Genomic DNA, 14,351 nt, shown 5'->3' with positions numbered 1-14,351 from the left:
AAAAATACACACAAGTTTGAAATAATAAAAATTGCTGAAAACTTTACATGAAAATTGAAAACATTTTAGTATTCTTCTTGAAAATATCTCAATTCCAAAACTGTATGGAGTAATAAAATTACTCAACTATGCTTAGAAGACATCATTCTGGAATTAAACTTCTATGTTCTACAAAATAAGACATTTTAAGCCCTGGTGCTCAGGTGACCCATCAAATTAAAGTGGAAGCAAAATTAGAAAGCAATTATGAAAATGTGAAATTAGTTCAATGATCTGCTTTTTATTCTCATAAAATATTAGTCAATGTAAATATTTTGTAACTAAATAGACTTCCAAATCTTCAGAGAAGTTATCAAATTATTAAATCTTTAGTTATGATGTGGTACGTGTGTGTGTGTGTGTGTATGTATGTGTGTACAAACATTTATATGAATATATGGGACTTGTGTTCAGTCCTACAGATGCTGTAGAGTGAAATCTAGCGGGTCTACATGGAAAGAGAACAAGGAATAGGGAAGTAAACAGAGAAGCTCCATTTTGAATTAAGTTTACATAAGTACTTCCCAAACTGGGAGCCTCTAGATGAAACCTCAGTTTCTTAACTTAAACTCCACATGTATTCATCATGCTGTCTATGTGTTTGTATATGTGTATATGAGTGTGTGTGCATTATTTTTGTATATTTGTTGTTATAACTGACCAAAATCTTCCAGAAGTAGTGATTCAGAGATCAGGAAGTAGATTCTTGAAGCTCCTGTTACTACTGGTACTGATGCATGTTTTTCGACAAACTCATAAAATTTATAACTGTGCATGGCAGGGCATTATTTTAAGTACTCAAACATGAGCATAAGTTTCTAGTTATGTTAAATAAAGTGTTCTGTTGAATCTTTGTAACAGCAGTGAACCTCTATTTGAGGTAACTGTAATTGCACTGCTTACCAGGAAAATACGAATTTTGATTGAATTGAGACCATCAATATAAAAATGCATGTTAAAATTATAAAAGATAACTATGAAAAAGGTAAAGGGGATCAATCAGATTGAACACAGGAAAGAAGAAAAAAAAGACAAACCTCGCAAGAATTAAAATAATACAAAATAGTATGATATAGTGAGTGAAAGAAACCACTAGAGATAAATTTTTAATATGCTAACTAAGATATTCTCAGTGTAGATACAACACATAATACACAATGTACAAAATGTAGCTGCATGCTCTTTACAAGCTTAATGCTGTTTATTTATAGTTAGAAAGAAAACTCCCAAATCAGGCAACTTTGGATAAGATGCATTCAAAATAGTTGTTGAAAATAGGATATGCTGTAATTTCTATTTCACATAATAAAGAGCAGAAAACTGGCAAAATGTATAGGAATTGAACAATCACGTTTACAGAAATCTGACCACATATTCATATTTTATAAGCACATATGAAATATTAATATTTGATTATATGCTAGACAGAAAGATGCAAGGCGCCCAAGTCTTTGAAAACCTGAACCACCACCAGTCTCTTTTAGTCTATTTTTTAATAATGATATGAACACTATTGAGTTACAAACCATTGTTAATTGGATTTTCTAATATTTTCAGCCAATATTCATATAAATTCACAGTGCCTAGGCCAAAGATAACTACATGAACCAAATGTTTATTGAAGAAATATTGCACTGCTTTTGCTTGCAGTCTGTACTGATAATGTTCCCATTAACTGATCATTCTCAGTTAAATTGAATCTAGGGAGTAGACTTGGCAGAAGGGAGTACAGTTCAGTAACATGGTGCATCTTCTAAAGAATAATGAGATTACTATTTTGTTGCAGATTGTGTGATCTGAGAGCTTGAAATTTTTGACGGCTTGAGTTCTATCAGTTATATCTATATTTTGTTTATTAAGAGTTAATTGCTTACTGTGCATGCTTTCATTGAAACAGATTTCATTTTACTCTGGAGCTATGAAAAGGATAATCCTTTTATTATTATGTGAAAAAAGATTTCAGGTTTAAATAACTTTATATAAAATGACATAAATTTTATTGCATTATATTGAATATTATAAAATATTTTGTTACTTATTTTTCTAAAGGTTTTAAAAAATGTGATATCCAATTTTATATTTTCAACTTTCTAAGTTTTGAAATTGTAAGAAAAATATTTAAAAAGTCGAGAAGACTCAGATTATTTGGTTGGCACTTTTTTGCCTGGCATTTGGTTGTCCTTTCTCTTTATTCCAATTTTAGAGCAGTTCTACCACATTTACTTTATTTTATTTTTCAAGTCATTAATACCTTGAAGATGTTAGCAGAGTTGTGTTGTAGAACTATTCCCACCATTTCCTTTGCATTGATTTAAAAATTAATCTGTTAGAGTCTTATATTCATTTTCCTTAAACTTATTTTTAAAGAAGAGTCTTTTATATGTTTCAAATTTAAGAGAACCTGTCCAGATTTTTAATTCTGATTTTCAAACACAGCTCTTGTCAATAACTGGATATTTTTATTTTATTATTATTACTTATTATTTGAAACTGAGTCTCGCTTTGTTGCCCAGGCTGGAGGGCAATGGTGCCATCTCGGCTCACTTCAACCTTCACCTCCTGGGTTCAAGCGATTCACCTGCCTCAGCATACACATTAACTGGAACTACAGGCGTGCACCACCATGCCCAGATAATATTTTTTGTAGTTTTAGTACAGATGGGTTTCACCATGTTGGCTAAGCTGGTCTCGAACTCCTGATCTCAGGTGATCCACTCGCCTCAGCCTCCCAAAGTGCTGGGATTATAGGCATGAGCCACACTGCCTGGCAATAACTGGGTACTTTTTATAATATAGTATGAAAACTCTGGGAATCAGATGTCCCGTTCTTTCCCAGGGTTTATCATTATTGCTGTTTTATTGCTGTGCTGTTTTCCAGGACTAATTTTCTAAAAATATTTTTCTTTTTTTTTTTTTTTTTTCATTTGTGGCCACTAACATCTCTTCTCTATTAGCTTAGTGGCCTGCTAATGCTTGGACAGAGATTTTTTTTTTTAAGTCTTGCACCAATATTTCTCTCACTGTTTCTTAAGGAGCTCTATTTGAATTGAGGCATTCTTTCAATGATCTGGAAGTTTACACCTCTACCTTAGCTTCCACTTCCGGCTTTCACAGAGCATGAATTACTGTCAGAAGCCAGAGATGAGGGTTTTCTCTCTTTTCTGTGTGTGGCCCCCATTAATATATCAGAGAGCTTTTCAAAGCTCCCAATGAATATCTCATTTTTCAGTTTTTCAAAATGTATTGGCCAATCATATGTTTGCTATACTTGATCTTACTGCCTCATACTACTACAGTAGTCAACAATTTCCCCTGATTTTTTAGATAATTTTTTTATGGTAGGAATTTTATCACTGAGGGAAATCTGAGTCAGTTCAAATAAAACAAGGCTTTTTTCAGGAAATTGCCAGACAGGTCAAATAGTAGTAATTCTCTTGGGATCGTTCTTTAGGGAACACAAATTCTTTTTTCCCTCTCAAGTGTGCTAGGATGCTGGTTTTCTTAGTTGCCATAATTTGACGTTACTGATTATTAAGAATACCACAAAGATACAGAGAAAGAGATGGGATGAAGGCACATTTAAACAGTACAAATATCCCTGTTCTTACTGAAACTCATCTTATTTTCTTATTTAATTTTATTTTTTAAATTGAAAAATAATTATTCTACATCTTCATGAAGTACATGGTAATGTTTCAATACCTATACACTGTAGCGAGCAGATCAGGATAATTAGCATATCTATCATCTCAAGCATGTATCAGTTATTTGTACTAGAAACCTTCAATGTCCTTCTAGCTATTTGAAACTATATAATATATTATTGTTAACTGTAGTCCTTTTACAGTTGTATAGACTAATTGAACTCATTCCTCCTATCTAGCTGTGATTTTGTAACTGTTAACAAATCTCTCCCTCTCTCTCTCTCCCTGTCCCAGCTCATATTGTTTACATGTTTGTCCACTCCAAATCTCATGTTGAAAAGCAATCCCCAATGCTGGAGGTGGGACCTGGTGGGAAGTCTTTGAGTCATGGTGGCAGACCTCTCATAAAAGTCTTGATGCCAAGTCAAAGTAATGAATTTGCCCATTTTTCAAATAAAAAAATTGCTGTTGAAATTTTACAAGCTTTGGTTAATTTTCACAGTTATGAAAAATGTGATTTTTGACAATATTTGCCAGTAATCTTATTACATATATGTAGAGTCAATTTTGGAGGCTCTTATTCTATCACCCTGGAAATGCTTGTTTCTGGAATGTGTTTTTAAAGAAAGTCAAGTCTCTTCAAAACATTTCCACTTTTAAAGGACATTGGTAGCTTCAGATAACATTCTCTCTAGGCCATCAGCTCTTAGGTTATTTTTAGATTAGTTTTAATGTGTCTTTTCATTTAGATATTAAAGATATACATGAATCCTACATAGAAAGATTTAGAGATACTGATGATACAAGTTGAATACATCAATATCTCATTATCTGAATTGGATAAATTATTCAATTAATCTATAAATATTTTGTTCTAATATATTTAAAGATACAATAATCTTCAGTAACTACATTTCTCTTAAAATATCTTAAAAGATGATATTTTTGGTTTTAATTTTCACTTCTTTGTTCTTGTAAAAATAATATCTAAAAATTATGTAAACTATACACTGTGTATGCCCTAAGGGAGTTCAGAGAAAAAAAGCTCTAACCTTGATAATTCATATAAGTATCTGGGAATATGCCTCTGCTTGTCTGCTTATTCTGGTTCCTGAATATTGGTGTCAGATTAAAGTCATTGTATTCTACCTTACATCATGAAAAGTGAGAAATATTCATAGGTAATACTATTGATTCTCAGGAAGCTTTAAAAAACTGATATGGAACTAGCTCACTGCCCAAAGAATGTATGTATCACATGCTTATGGTTAGTGAATTAATATTTTCATAGCTGTTAAGGAAATCTCAAAATGTACCTTCAGAATTTTTGTTTGAGGAAGAATTGAAACAATTTAAGAGCTGATAAACTTTAAATTGGTCACATAAAATCCTGTGCCAACACAATAGAAAATGCAAGTCAAAATATATGTAGAAAATAAGTAGATATAGAATAAGATATACAATAATTATTTATGTCATTTTATTGCCCGTTATTTAAGATAAATATATTAGATCTGAAAGCCATATCATATACTTACTCTAATGAAAGACAAATTGTTTATATTATCCCTGATTTTTAACAGCAAATATTCATTTGTGTAAAATAGTCTTATGATAAAACTTATTTTCCATTTTACCCTGAATTTTTACTTTCTATTTCCAGATTTTTTTGTCTTAGCTTTTAGAGTATTAAGGGGAAATTGAACAAGTAGTGAGTGGTTCAGCTAGTCTCCTCCCAACAAAGTGACACAGGTAAAGTAATCATGTACTTCTGACCTTTAAAACGTAATACTCCAGTGATTGCCAAAGGCCAGCTCGATGTTTTAATGTGCTGCTGCACTTTCACATGTAATAATCAGGAGTTGACATTTATAAAACTGCTGATGCAGTCTGGTAACACCCTGATATCTGAGTTGTTATATAATTCTATCCTTACCATGGTAATGGATATGTAAGTGTGTTAGAGGTTAACACTTGAGAATTTTGATCAAAAACTTTTATCACTTAGTTAACCTAGTATTTAAAAACATAAATATAATATTATAGTTATTTGCTGTGAATACACAAATTTATACTCATTCAAAGTAACCATTTAAGTAAATCAGTAAGAAAAATATCACATAACCAAGGTTGAAGACAAATGTAAAATATTTTTTAATAGTTGACAACGCTGAACATGATTTTTCACTTTCCTTCTATATCACTAAATATAATGTTTACTTGGCAATAATTTTCCCCAAGAAGGCAAATGAGAGATCTCCACAGGCTGCAAAAACAAACAAACAAACGAAATACCTTACTGAAGTATTTTTAACATTTTTATAAATTTCATCTAGAAAAATTATTTCTAATATGATCTTATGTTTTAAATAATTCAAAAAGAGGATAAGCAAATACTATTTTAACATAATAATTATTTTGTCTAAAATATCTAGATTGAGAACATTTTTATTCATCAAATACATGTGCATAGTTTTAACCATCCTGGTGAATTTCTTCAGGCTCACAGTTACACAGAGTATAACTTTAGGAAATGCAACTTTATCTAGTATTTATATCTCCATTTAATGTGTTTTTCAAAATTAGAATATCTGTTTTCAATTATTTACATTATAAACATTATTTTTCTCATGTTTAATGCTTGAGACACTTATAATTAATAGGAATCATATTTTCAATGAGAACATTCTTCTGGAATTTAACCAGATAGATAGATAGATAGATAGATAGATAGATAGATAGATAGATAGATAGATAGATGGAGATAGAGATATAATTATATTGTTACTTTAAATGCATTTTCAAAAATATGCAAGGTGACATTTTATTAAATTTAGAAATCAGTGAAATTTACTGATGATGTCATAGAAAATATTTGTGAACATTTATGTTTCCTTCACTCTCTGTACAACAAATTGACCAATTCAGACATATTTCTGAAGAGACACCTACATAAATACAGTTACAAGTAAACATAGGCCCACCATCAATATCTCAAAACTGTCATTTGGGCATTTACCTACTACCACACACACACATGCACATGCAGTACTCCAGAAAATTTTTAAAAAATGTTTTTTTCAGGATACATTGTTTTATGTTGACAGAACAGCTATCACTGGAAAATTCATATTTTGTCAAACATGATAGATATACTCTCACCTAATATGTTATTTGCTGAAATAGGTAAATCTCTGGAAGAAAGTTTGACTAGAGTGGTTCACGCCGCTAGGGTATGCTTAAATTTAACCTGAGCTTCTTTTTGAAAGTTAGTGTGTGATGGTTAATACTGAGTGTCAACTTGATTGGATTGAAGGATGCAAAGTATTAATCCTGGGTGTGTCTGTGAGGGTGTTGCCAAAGGAGATTAACATGTGAGTCAGTGGACTTGGAAAGGCAGACCCACCCTTAACCTGGGTGGGCACTATATTCTGGCTCTGCTAGCAGAGCCAGAATGTAAAGCAGGCGGAAAAAAAACCAAATAACATGAAAAGACTAGACTGGCTTAGCCTACCAGCCTACATCTTTCTCCTATGCTGGAAGAAATCCCTCAAACATCAGAAAAGGGCCCTCAAACATCAGACTCCAAGTTCTTCAGCTTTGAGACTCGAACTGAATTCCTTGCTGCTCAGCTTGCGCATGGCCTATTGTGGGATTCTGTGACTGTGAGAGTCAATTCTCCTTAATAAACTCCCATATATATGTGTGTGTGGTGTGTGTGTGTGTATATATATATCCCATTAGTTCTATCCATCTAGAGAACACTGACTAATACAAAGTGCCAGGTAATAATTTTTACTGAATACCTGTTTTGTCCAAATTGTGCTGTATTTGTTGAGACAAATTGATAAAGAGAGAAAAGGATATTTAATAGATGTATGGAATGGCTTGTGTGTATTAGTGCCTTCTCACACTGCTATGAAGAAATACCTGAGCCTGGGTAATTTACAAACAAAAGAGGTTTAATTGACTCACAGTTTTGCATTGCTAGAGAGGCCTCAGGATACTTGCAATCATGGCAGAAGGCACCTCTTCACAGGACAGTGCCAGAGAGAATGAGTGTCAGCAGGGCAAATCCGATACTTGTAAAACCATCAGATCTCATGGGAACTCACTCACTATCAGGAGAACAGCATGGGAGAAACCACCCCCATTATTCAATTATCTCCCACCGGGTCTCTTCCATGACAAATGGGGATTGTGGGGATTCCAATTCAAGATGAGACTTGGGTGGGGACACAGCCAAACCATATCAGCTTGTTTGCAATGTAATTTATCCAAAGTTATTATTTGGTTAAAATATATTTATATGGAGATTACTCCTGTATATCTGGTAGAAAGAAATATTACATTTAGCAATCACAGGGTGATCAAAGATAATATATGTCCAGTTGATGTAAGAATTCAATGCTGTAAATGTTAAACTTGCCAACAGTAATCTGCTATATACAACGGGTGGGGTAAGTAATAGGGGAACAATGAATCTGAAAATGAAACAGGAAGAACCAATCTTGGAAAGTAATCTGAAAGCAAATTCAGTAACTTCAAAAGCAAAAGATTTTGAAAATAATAAACTTTGATTAAAAATCAATCCATCAAAATCATTTTAATTTCATCTAGCTATATTTTAGTTAAAATAACTGCTCTTTCAAGTATCATTTAGATGAGTATATATTAACAATTTTAGTAATTTTGATAACCTAACAGAAAGGTAACTCTTGACCAGAAAAACTTGCGGAAGGTTGTTTAGGAAACGGATATCATTCTGCGTGTTTCAATCCAATCAAGTTGACACTTAATATTAATCATCATATTTACTAAGACTGTTACCAGATATGAAGTCCTGACTGTGTGTTGTCCAGATTCTTAGTGCATTTAACAAAGAATTGAACTAAATGCATAAACAAAGCAACAGAAAACAAAAGCAATGTTTATTGAGGCGGAAGTATACTCCACAGAGCGAGAGTGGGCTCAAGCAAACAGCCCAAGAGCCCTGAATATAGTATCCCTTGGGGTTTTATTGACTAAAAGAATTGGTAACACCTGTGGGTACCCTTCTGAGGCCTCTAATTGGTTACACCCTATGCAAATGAAGACTTGGCCCATGACCAGTCAGAGGCTGAAGTGGAGGCTTAGTTCATGGCCAATCAGAGGCTGATGTTTTCCTATCGGCTTAATTCCAAAAAGTCAGCTATAGGTTGGCCTTAGGCTCCCTGTCTGCAGATTCTATTCTCTTGCCTCATTTTCCCCTGAGAGACATGATCCCTGTAAATCTTTATGGGAAGCAGAGAGACTGACGGTCTTTTTTTTTTTTTAATTAATTTATTTATTTTTATTTTACTTTAAGTTCTAGGAAACATGTGCAGAATGTGCAGGTTTGTTACATAGGTATATATGTTGTATGGTGGTTTGCTGCACCTGTCAACCTATCATCTATGTTTTAAGCCCCACATACATTAGGTATTTGTCCTAATGGTGTTTCTTCTGTAACTGCTTCATGCTAATTGGGGCACCGTCCCCAGTTGGGGACCATAGCACTCTTGTAGACTATGGAACTGTTGCCTGCTCCCTTTAGTGAAGACAGGGTGACGTCTGGATGGCTGTGCCTGACATAATTATCTGGAACTGGCTGGTAGCTCTGCTGCATGATCATTTGGAGCTTAATGGTCTTTAGATGAGAATAAATAAATCTGGTTAAAAGATTTTAAAAACTTGGTCCAAAAACTAATAGTTATTTTTTCACTAGCAATGGACCAGCTAAGGGAAGGAACCATGAAGCCCAATTTAGTGTCCTTGTCCAGAAGCCCCATGACTCAGACAATCATTGTTGCATTTTGGAGTCCTGGTCAGCTAATTTTTGAGCTGCATCCCTTACTAATCCTGGTGGGTTGACATAAAAACAGCATCTTCCTCTAGGAAAATACATAAGCCACTGTTTTTTTTGTTTTTGTTTTTGTTTTTGTTTTTGTTTTTGTTTTGTTTTGTTTTCAGCTAGGAGATCCATTCCTCTTCTATTTTGTAAAGCTACTGCTGCCAAGAAATCTACTTAATTTTGTAAAATGATGATATTAATACTTTGAGCATTGTCTTCCAAGTTGTCTGAACGATCCTTAGACAAGCATTGTTAATATGACAGGGAAGTTGCAAGCCTGCTAACTCCCATTCCTACACCTGCTGTTATTCCTAGCACTACCAAAAGGGAGTATTCCTTGTGTGGTTCATTTGTGTCTGATGGTTGCAGGTAAAGGTATAATAAGAGACTGGTTATTGGGAGCTATATTTATTTCAGGGGCTAAATAAATGAGAATACAGGTTTCTGTCCCATTGGCTGGTAAACATAAGTAGGAACTGGTCCCACTCAGGAAAAAGGCTCCTTGTTTTTCTAGACAAAAGTTGTTCTCTGTGGTGAACATATGGGTTAGCTTGTTGTTTCTGCTTTCCCTAGTTGTTAAGGTTCCTGCTAAAGTAGCCCTGGTTAAAGGCTGAAAACATTTTTGGGAAGTGTCCTGAGCTGCCCCAGTAGTCTTGCTTTTCCAGTGGAGGCAGTTAAGCTTAGTGTCCACCAGCAACCACCCAGAGGTTTTTTTCGTACTGGGGAACCAAAAGGCAACTAGATGTCTCAGAATTAGTGCAGTCTTCCCGAGGAAAAATATGAATACAGCCAGTGGGTCTACCTTGACAGTATTTAGTCTGTGTGTGCTTTAAAGTGCCCTCTACTAGGGGTCATTTTTATAAAAACTCTACAGGTTTTCTTAATGAAGTTGTTTGGGCGACTGCATAGCTTACATGATCATGTGAGTGGCTAATCTCCAGGGATTAGTTGTGTTGAGGACTTTTCAAGGTTCCCAGGGCCTAACCAAAATTTTGGCTTGTTTTAATACAAAGCAGCACCTGGAATTTTAATTCTGTGTGCATTGATATTAGGCCCCAAATGAGTTTTGAGGGGATGTAACCCCAGAAAGTTTGCTTTGATAGTAATGAAGAAGGCTCACTTTTTGTTTTGTAACTTTTCTCATTTCCATAATTTTGAAGTCATACAAGTCATCCAGGTTCATTAATTTTAAGGGAGTTCCCCCCTTGTAGTTAGGGTGATAGGTCATTTTTTCAAGGGCCCAAGATCAGGCTGGGATTGATGGCAGTATAAACAGTTCTTTGCCAAAGCTGGACTGGTGCTATTTGACAGTCCATGTGTTAAATTTAAAAACTTCTTAATAAATACTCATCATTCATTAGTTGCCAGTATATGTAGACTGTGGCAAATCATTATAGAGCCAAAATACTTATCTGTTATTTTGTTATTTGAACAGGAACTTCAGGGAGTGGATACCTATACTGTCAGGAATGATTATTATAAAAACTAATGAAAACATTTTGCTTAATTATCACAAAGGAAGTGATTCCATCCATTCGGAAGAGGGCAATTAAGCTGTAAAAATACAAAAATAGCTATTATTATCCAGCTTACAGTAACTATGCAACAAAGACACCAAAGAGAGTTGGTAGGCATTTACTTATCTTTTGACTGTCATTTAAACAGGTACTCCAGGTCTTCCGCAGATTCACAGGCATAGCAGCTGGCAGGAGCTCTGGGTTTCAGGCCTGGAGCTTCAGGTATTGCAGGCTTAACCCTGGAAAAAATGGATCCAACTATCTAATCCTAGTACTTTGAGGTGGAAGGCATAGCCAGTACCACTGAAAAGGGTCCCTTCCATTAGAGTAGTAGTTGTTGAGCAGGTGACCACTCTTTCTACATTTTAACAAGTGCCTTATCTCCTAGCCTAATCTTCGGTTGCTTGTTATTTCCCGGTATGGGGAGTCATTGAGTTCCAAACTCTTGCAAATTCTGCCAAAACTGTCCCAAGCTAACTAGATATTCTATTAGAGTGGCAATTTCTGGATCAATAATTAGATCATTAGTAAAAAATGGCCTCTCATATAACATTTCATAGGGGCTCCTATTGCTTTTTGCTCTTGGGGGATTACAGATGCTTAAGAGGGCTATGGGCAGTAAACTGACCCAAGTCTCTGATGTTTCCTGACATAGCTTAGCTAACACCCATTTTAGAGTGTGAATAGTCCTATCTGCTTTCCCAGAGGATTGAGGTCTCTGTGCTAAATTTAAATAGTATTTGATTCCAAGAGCCTTAGTAATCCCTTGAGTCATCTGGGAGACTTAAGATGGGCCATTATCATTCTGGAGGCTTTGGGGTTACCCAAACTGAAGGATCATCTCCTTTAAGAGAACCTTCATAACTTAATTAGCATTCTCTGTTCTGGTAGGTTAAGCTTTAACCCAGCCAGTAAAGATGTCAATTAGTACTTACAAAAACTTGTGTCCTCTGCAAGCTGGCACATGAGTAAAGTCCAGTTGCCAGTCTTCTCCTGGGTAGGTTCCCCTTCTCTGAACTGATTCTATTAGATGGGGTACTTTGCTTCCTGGATTGTTGACTACACACACTGAGCAGGCTTGGAAGACCTGCTTAACTGCCAAAGCCAAGTTAGGCCCAATAAACGGTCTGTTTACCATTGCCAGAGTTGCCTCTCTCACCTTATGGTAAGAGTTATGCAGGGTTTTTGTAACTTTTCATTGAGCTGTTTGAGGGAGATATAATTTTGTTCCCATATGTCATCAGAATCCTTGTTTTTGACCTCCTTGCTCCTTTGTTAACTATTTTTTCCTGTGATGTGTATTCAGGTTCTATTAGGAAATCAAAGAAAGGAAGCAGTCCTAAGATTTGTTGAGACTACACTCTGAAAGCTGCTGTTTTGGCTTGCTTATCAGCCTTTTTGTTCCCTTATGCTATAGGGGTTAAGTCCTTTGATGCTGTCTACAATAGATCATGGCCTCTGGCAACTGTATTGCTTCCAATAGCTGTAGAATTTCAGACCCATGCTTTATGAGGGAACATTTTCTAGTTAGTAGTCCCCTTACTTTCCAAACTGCAGCTTGAGTATGAGCCACGAGAAATGCATATTTGAAATTTGTATAGATATTTAGCTTCTTCCCTTCTCCCAATATCAGCGCCCAACTGAGAGCAATGATCTCAGCATTTTGTGATGATGTGCCTGGGGTAGTGGTTGGGTCTCAATGATGATGTTGTAATTTACTACCACATATCCAGCCAGGCATTCAGGCATTCTCCATTGGACACAAAGCTATTGCTGTCTGTAAACCAGTTATCCTCTGAATTTGGGAGGGGGTGATCTTTTAAATCAGGTCAGCTGACATATGTGTATGCAATGACCTGCCTGCAGGAGTGACCAATCATTGGACCTGTGGGCAGCAATGAAGCTGGATTCAAGGTGTTACAGGTTTTAAGGGTAACCTCTGGATTGCCTAGGAACATAGTCTGTTATTTGGTTAACCTTTCTTCCATCATTCAGATATGTCCTTTTATTTCCAGGACTGACTTTACCTGAAGTAGGGTTAACACTTTCAGTGGTTGACCCAGGGTGATTTTAGTGGCTTCCTCCACTAAGATAGCAGTGCCTGCTATTGCCTGCAGGCAGCTTGGCCTCCCTGAGGCCACTCTGTTCAATTTCTTTGAAAAGTAGATGGTTGGTATGGGTTCTGATCCCAATTTCTGGGTTAGTACTCCCACAGCTATGCCCTTTTTTTCTGCTATATACAAGGAAAAAGGCTTAATGAAGTTTGGGATGCTAAGAGTGGGAGCTTAGTTAAGAGCCTGTTTTAACTTGGCAAAGTTTCCCCTCATTTCTAGGGCCCATATCATTGACTCATTTTCTGGCCCCCTTGTTGCTTTATAAAGGAGTTTTGCTATGACCCCAAATTTGGAACACATATTCTGCAAAGCCTGGCCATTCCCAAAAAAGGAATGAAGCTGTTGCTTAGTACTGGGGGCTCCTAACCATATATATCTTGCACCATTCTGGGAATATTTGCCAGGTCATGGGGATCAAAATATACCCCAAATATTAAACCAATTGAAGGGTGATTTGAGCCTACTTTTTGAACACTTTGTATCCCCTGTGTGCGAGGAAATTCAAGATCTTTATAGTAACTTGATTAGATGCCTCCCAGGTTGGGCTACACACAAAAAGGTTATCTACATACTGGAGTATACTCCTGTTTTCCAATTGTGGATCCCTCAGATATCTTTCTAAGACTCAGGCCAAAAAAAAAAAGGGTGGGAAAAGTGGGGGCAGCTATTTTGAAAGTCCGGAGGGAATACTGTCCATTCAGGTGTATTGTGGTTTTTCTCTGCTATTAGGATCTTCCCATTCAAAAGCAAAAAGGTATTGAGATTTTAGAAAAGAAAACATCTTTCAAGTTTTGGACTGAGAACTAGTCTATGCTCCCTGGCACTTGAGTTAAAAGAGTATATGGATCTGTCACTAATGGATGGATTAGGATCACAGCCTCATTAATTGCCCTTAAACCTTATACCAAATGGTATTAGCCAGAAGACTTTACATGGGGTTATTATATTACAGGGAGAATTACAAGGTTTTAGAAGTCCATGGGCAAGCAATTTCTTAAGTACATATGCTAGGACCTTTCTTGCTTCCAGTTTAATGGGGTATTGTTAGCTGGGGTCTTTAAGCTGTATTTTGACTGGCACTGCTGTTTTAGCCCTTCCTGGTCTCCCAGGATACAATGCTAGCAAGTTGACCTGCTTGTTGACATGGTCCGGAACATTGCCTGTA

Source organism: Mandrillus leucophaeus, unplaced genomic scaffold (assembly GCF_000951045.1).
Source record: "Mandrillus leucophaeus isolate KB7577 unplaced genomic scaffold, Mleu.le_1.0 Scaffold179, whole genome shotgun sequence".
NCBI lineage: Eukaryota > Metazoa > Chordata > Mammalia > Primates > Cercopithecidae > Mandrillus > Mandrillus leucophaeus.
The sequence above is the reverse complement of the archived record's forward strand: the minus strand, read 5'-3'. Positions refer to the sequence as shown.